We start from the raw sequence: 6,508 nt of genomic DNA, 5'->3' as shown, positions 1-6,508 counted from the left end.
TTGTTGTTGTGTTTTGATATAACGACGGACGCCGTCGCGCCTCTCTGACCGAAAGTAGTCGGCAAGCAGAGCAGCGCGCCCGGCGGTGTTCGACGACGATTCGGAGCGAGACGCTTCGCGATCACGCTCGTGTGTGTGCCATTCTCCGGCCATACACACACGCAGAGCGTCGATTCGGCGTTGAGCGCGAACCGGTGGTAACCTATGCCCGCGCACGCGTGTGTGCAGCACCCACGACGTTCGTCGACGCGCGCCCTCCCCGTTGTCGCGGGGCAGCGGTCAACGTGCCGAGAACACACGGTGTGCGACCGCGAGTGCCGAGCGAGAGGACCCCCATATATTATTATAATATATATATATAACACAGAGAAGGGATCGATGATATTTCGACCAATCTGTCAACTGTGTCGGTCCGACGGTTTCTTCAAAGAGCTTCCGCCCCGGCTCTCCCGTTGCGGGAGAGACGCTCCGAACGAGAAACACAGAACTCTATCTTTGTGCCGTAGCCTTCCCTGGCGGGAGGCGGCGGTCCGCGCGCGTCCTCGGACGCGCGCGGACAGGCTGATCGAAGAGCCACCACGATTATTCTCTCTCTCTCGTCCGAGAGAAGAGACCACGATGGTTGAACGAGAAGCGCGTTTCTTCGCGAACGCAAAAATTTCGAACGATTACCCTGAACGGTGGATCACTTGGCTCGTGGGTCGATAAAGAACGCAGCTAATTGCGCGTTAACTTGTGAACTGCAGGACACATGAACATCGACATTTCGAACGCACATTGCGGTCCACGGATACAATTCCCGGACCACGCCTGGCTGAGGGTCGTTTTAGTACCCCTAAACTGCTTGCGCCCGAAAAGCGCGTACGGCCACGACGCGGGCGACCAGAGAATGGCGCGCGCGTCGCCTGTGCCCTGTGCAACGCTTACAATGGGCGTACGAGCGATCGTTGGACGTTCGCCCGAGGTGTCTGTGCCGCGCCGACCGGCCGCGGTGCAAATCCTGGCGTCGTCTGAAATGACACACCGAAATAATAATAATAATAATGAGGAGGAGAAGCGCACAAGCGTGTAAAACGTTGGCGAACGCGCGCCCAGAGAATGCTGCGCGAATTAAGAGGGGGAGCGTGTTTGTGTATCCAAGTCGTGTGTGTACGCGAGAGCCGAGGAGAAATGGGATGAGAGTAAGAGCGCGCGCGAAGGGAGCAACAAACGGCCAAAAAAAGGGTCAGGACGGTGAATGGCACCGCTTTCCCTAGAGCGGCGCGTGCGTCGTTGTCTCCCGAAAGTAGGTAGCGCTTGTCTCACCGTCTCTCCTCTCCGTACATCACACAGACTGACCGGACTGCTCTCGCACTCTGTGCCGCGTCTCTCGGTGCGATAGCGCTCGAGCGTCTTATGCCGAGGCGCCCTTGCCCGCACACATAACGGTATTACGGAGAAATATACGGCGCGTCGTCGTCCGGCGGAGAGAGCATTCGTAATCCTTTACCTCTTTACGGAGAAGGGTTTTGAATCGCGAGCCGACCGCGTGTCCGAGTCCACGAAATTTTCGTAAAGCGAAAAAAGGGGACCGGCGCGCCGCGTCGTGTACTCGTCGAATCGATTCCGCCCGAATTTCGTATATAAAAGAGAAGGGAGAGCCGAGAATCTCGAACCCCGCGATATATCGTCTCCATTACCACCAACGAGTGTGTGTGCGGTTAGCGCCCCGGCGATTTGCCTTCTCGCGTATTTCGTGTGCTGCCGCTGCTGCTCTCTCGTTCGACGCTCTCTCTCTCTCCCTCTTATAATATATATTATAGAGGAGAGACGACGATGAGTGACGCGGAGGGGGCAAACGGCTACGAAAACTCACTATGCGACGACCTCAGAGCAGGCGAGATTACCCGCTGAATTTAAGCATATTATTAAGCGGAGGAAAAGAAACTAACCAGGATTTCCTTAGTAGCGGCGAGCAAACAGGAAAGAGCCCAGCACCGAATCCCGCGGTTCCGCCGCCGGGAAATGTGGTGTTTGGGAGGATCCGCTTATCCCGAGGTGCCGCGTCGCGTCCAAGTCCATCTTGAATGGGGCCACTTACCCGTAGAGGGTGCCAGGCCCGTAGCGACCGGTGCGCGCCTCGGGAGGATCTCTCCTTAGAGTCGGGTTGCTTGAGAGTGCAGCTCTAAGTGGGTGGTAAACTCCATCTAAGGCTAAATACGACCACGAGACCGATAGCGAACAAGTACCGTGAGGGAAAGTTGAAAAGAACTTTGAAGAGAGAGTTCAAGAGTACGTGAAACCGTTCAGGGGTAAACCTAAGAAACCCAAAAGATCGAACGGGGAGATTCATCGTCAGCGGCGCTGGCTTCGCGTCGGTCGGCGATGTCCCGCGGAGTCCTTGCGGCTCGCGCGCGGGCACGCTACCGTGCGCCGATGTCCGGCGCTCGTCGTCGTGCACTTCTCCCCAAGTAGAACGTCGCGACCCGCTGGGTGTCGGTCTACGGCCCGGGTGCGGTGTCTGTCGCGTCGCCGGTAAAACGGCACGCGACAAACCCTCGGTCGCCCGGCCGGCTGCTCGGCGGTACGCGCAAGGTATCAGGCCGCACTATTCACGGTGCGTGGAGACCGTCGCAAGCGCGCGCCACGGTACTCGGAGGTTACGGACTTCGCGCCGTCCCCGGTCCTGGCCCGCTGTTGGTTACAGTACGGTACACCTTCGACAGGCCTGCGAACGTCTCCCGCGGTCTCGCGGGAGACCGATACCGGTCGGCGACGCAACTGCTTTGGGTACTCTTAGGACCCGTCTTGAAACACGGACCAAGGAGTCTAACATGTACGCGAGCCATTGGGACTTGTCGCGAGACCTAAAGGCGTAATGAAAGTGAAGGTCGGCCCTGGCCGTCGACCTAGGGAGGATGGGCCGCGTCGCGATGCGGCCTCGCACTCCCGGGGCGTCTCGTTCTCATCGCGAGAAGAGGCGCACCCAGAGCGTACACGTTGGGACCCGAAAGATGGTGAACTATGCCTGGTCAGGACGAAGTCAGGGGAAACCCTGATGGAGGTCCGTAGCGATTCTGACGTGCAAATCGATCGTCGGAACTGGGTATAGGGGCGAAAGACTAATCGAACCATCTAGTAGCTGGTTCCCTCCGAAGTTTCCCTCAGGATAGCTGGCACTCGGCCGTTCCGCACGGAACGCGCGCGAGTCTCATCTGGTAAAGCGAATGATTAGAGGCCTTGGGGCCGAAACGACCTCAACCTATTCTCAAACTTTAAATGGGTGAGATCTCTGGCTTTCTTGAATTATGAAGCTACGAGCATCTTCGGATCAGAGTGCCAAGTGTGCCATTTTTGGTAAGCAGAACTGGCGCTGTGGGATGAACCAAACGCAGAGTTAAGGCGCCCAACTCGACGCTCATGGGACACCATGAAAGGCGTTGGTTGCTTAAGACAGCAGGACGGTGGCCATGGAAATCGGAATCCGCTAAGGAGTGTGTAACAACTCACCTGCCGAAGCAACTAGCCCTGAAAATGGATGGCGCTGAAGCGTCGAGCCTATACTCTGCCGTCAGCGGCAAGTGGGGCGGCAACCGGGAGCGGGCGTTAGTCTTCTCTCGCGTCGTCACGAAGCCCTGACGAGTAGGAGGGTCGCGACGGTGAGCGCAGAAGGGTCTGGGCGCGAGCCTGCCTGGAGCCGCCGTCGGTGCAGATCTTGGTGGTAGTAGCAAATACTCCAGCGAGGCCCTGGAGGACTGACGTGGAGAAGGGTTTCGTGTGAACAGCCGTTGCACACGAGTCAGTCGATCCTAAGCCCTAGGAGAAATCCTATGTTAATGACGGCGTACAATATACTCGAGTGTCGAGAAATAATAATAAATATTATACGAAACACACACGCCCGTCGGGCGAAAGGGAATCCGGTTCCTATTCCGGAACCCGGCAGCGGAACCGCATACAATTCGGGCCCTCGTAAGAGTGTTCGTCGGGGTAACCCAAAATGACCTGGAGACGCCGTCGGGAGATCCGGGATGAGTTTTCTTTTCTGTATAAGCGTTCGAGTTCCCTGGAAACCTCTAGCAGGGAGATAGGGTTTGGAACGCGAAGAGCACCGCAGTTGCGGCGGTGTCCGGATCTTCCCCTCGGACCTTGCAAATCCAGGAGAGGGCCACGTGGAGGTGTCGCGCCGGTTCGTACCCATATCCGCAGCAGGTTTCCAAGGTAAAGAGCCTCTAGTCGATAGAATAATGTAGGTAAGGGAAGTCGGCAAATTGGATCCGTAACTTCGGAATAAGGATTGGCTCTGAGGAGCGGGGCGTGTCGGGCTTGGTCGGGAAGCGGGTCTGGCTGACGTGCCGGGCCTGGGCGAGGTGAACGGTCGGCGTTCTCGCGCCGGTCCCGGGATCCGAGCTCGGTCCCGTGCCTTGGCCTCCCGCGGATCTTCCTTGCTGCGAGGCTTCCGTGGCGGCGCGAGCCGTCGTGGTCGTCCTCTTCGGCCGCCATTCAACGCTCAGCTCAGAACTGGCACGGACTAGGAGAATCCGACTGTCTAATTAAAACAAAGCATTGCGATGGCCCTCGCGGGTGTTGACGCAATGTGATTTCTGCCCAGTGCTCTGAATGTCAACGTGAAGAAATTTAAGCAAGCGCGGGTAAACGGCGGGAGTAACTATGACTCTCTCGGTCCTCAAAGCAACACGCCGCGATGGTACTTAGAGAGAGTCGTGGTTGGTTCGTGATGCGCCAACGAAGTCCTCTAGTAAGGACCTTCAGCCTCTCACGTCCAAGTTGTACCTCCACCTCCTCGTGGTGCTCCCGGAAACGGCCTACTTTGGAAGTTTAGACTCGGTAGGTGTCGACTAAGCGAGTGTACAGCGAAGTGCGCCCCTAAGGGCTTCGGCCCATGCGCCTACGGTCATGGTGAGTTGTGGGGCCAAGAAAGACCGGGGTTTCTTGGGGGGCTCTCGGTTGTCAATCCGTTTGCCCCCCTACACGCAGTAAATTATGAATAAAGCTAAGAATGATTCTGATGTCCCGGGTTCTCGGATGGCCCGGGGTCTGCGTGCGAGTGCTCGCTTGAGTGAGCGCGCGAGAGGTGCGGAGGACCCTGACGGGGTCGCAGCTGGTCCGTCGCGAATCACTATAAGGACCAGCCAGGCTGAAGTGGACAGCCTAGAGGAGGAGATGGTCAGCTGTGAGCATTGCTCGGCGAGATTCCGGAACATGCGTGGTCTTGGTGTCCACAAAGTACGTGCACACCCACTACAAGCCAACAGTGCTATCAATGTCGACCGCGTAAAGGCCAGATGGTCAGTGGAGGAAACTAGACTCATGGCACGCGCTGAGGCTGAAGGCACCTTAGCCGGGGAACCTTTCATTAACCAGTATCTGGAGACAAGGTTCCCCAATAGGAGTCTCGAAGCCATCAAGGGTAAACGGCGACAGGAGCCTTACCGAGTGATGGTTAGAGACTTCTGCCAAGAGATCCAATCGCGTCGCGCGATTGTGATCGATGAGGGCGATAGGGATGGTGTGGTGATGACACGAGCCGACACCATTCCTGCGGCCATTGAGGCTAGTACTGACGATCAAAGCGCACATCAGCCTCCCCCTGAACAAAGTTCTCAGAGGCTGCGGGACAAGATACAATCACTCGTAGAGCAGAGTGCGGCGTTCCGTAGCTACGAGGCTGATACTCTTGCTGGCACGGCAAGAGATGCTCTGACGGCGGGGAGGGTCGACGTCTTGGCTATCGAAAGATGGCTGGGCATGATCTTCCCTCGGCCGCTACAAGTGCGCCCTCCGCAACGCGTTTCGGCAAAGAAGCACTGTCCTCCAGTTAAACAAGAGAGCAAGGAGCAGAAGAGAAAGAGGGAGTATGCAATTGTGCAATCCCTCTACAGAAAGAACAAGAAGTCCTGTTTGTCGCGTATCCTCGAGGGCGACTCGGTGCGCGAGAGGCCGTCTGCTGTCGAATTCCTTAACTGCTGGCGCCCCATTATGGAGGCCTCCAGCGGTGCGGATGGAGACATGACGGACTTGCGTGAGTCGTTTGGGGAGGCGGCACAGGCTGCGAGTGCTGGCCGGGGCCGTACGTCGGGCCCGAGAGGAATTCACCTCGAAGGTCTCGGCGATGGCGCTGCCACGGATCCAGTTCCTGTGGCGGATAAGACCTTGCTCTGGGATCCTGTAACACCTGCAGAGGTGAACAGGATTTCCGTAAGGACTGGCACTGCGCCCGGATTGGACCAGATTACGCCGAGGATGTGGAACGCTGTTCCTGCGATTCTTCGTGCGCTTCTGTTCAATCTGCTGCTCCTGGCAGAGACGATTCCCTCATCAATCGCCACAACCAGAACGGTATTCCTTGAGAAGGGGGGTATGTCCGATCGGCCAGGTCCGACGGAGTACCGACCTCTCAGCATAGGATCCGTTATAATAAGACACTTCCACAAGATATTGGCAAAGAGATTGGCAGCCCTCGACATCTTCGACAGGCGCCAAAGGGGGTTCCGGCCGGTGGACGGGG

General features: G+C 57.3%; 1 non-coding gene and 1 pseudogene across 1 annotated transcript; both read left to right on the top strand.

Moving 5' to 3' along the window:
- The first annotated feature begins 669 nt into the window (after positions 1–669).
- Positions 670–824, top strand: LOC114935729 (5.8S ribosomal RNA). Its single transcript, XR_003820553.2, has one exon. It is a non-coding gene; the product is annotated as a 5.8S ribosomal RNA (ribosomal RNA).
- A 1,061-nt stretch (positions 825–1,885) lies between these two features.
- LOC146724435 (large subunit ribosomal RNA) lies at positions 1,886–4,217 on the top strand (annotated as a pseudogene).
- The last annotated feature ends 2,291 nt before the right edge of the window (positions 4,218–6,508 follow it).

The sequence above is a fragment of the Nylanderia fulva genome, unplaced genomic scaffold (genome assembly GCF_048542155.1).
Source record: "Nylanderia fulva isolate GAGA-0341 unplaced genomic scaffold, ASM4854215v1 Scaffold1315, whole genome shotgun sequence".
Classification (NCBI taxonomy): Eukaryota; Metazoa; Arthropoda; class Insecta; order Hymenoptera; family Formicidae; genus Nylanderia; species Nylanderia fulva.
Note: the sequence above shows the minus strand (reverse complement) of the source record. Positions and strands in the feature narration are given on the sequence as shown.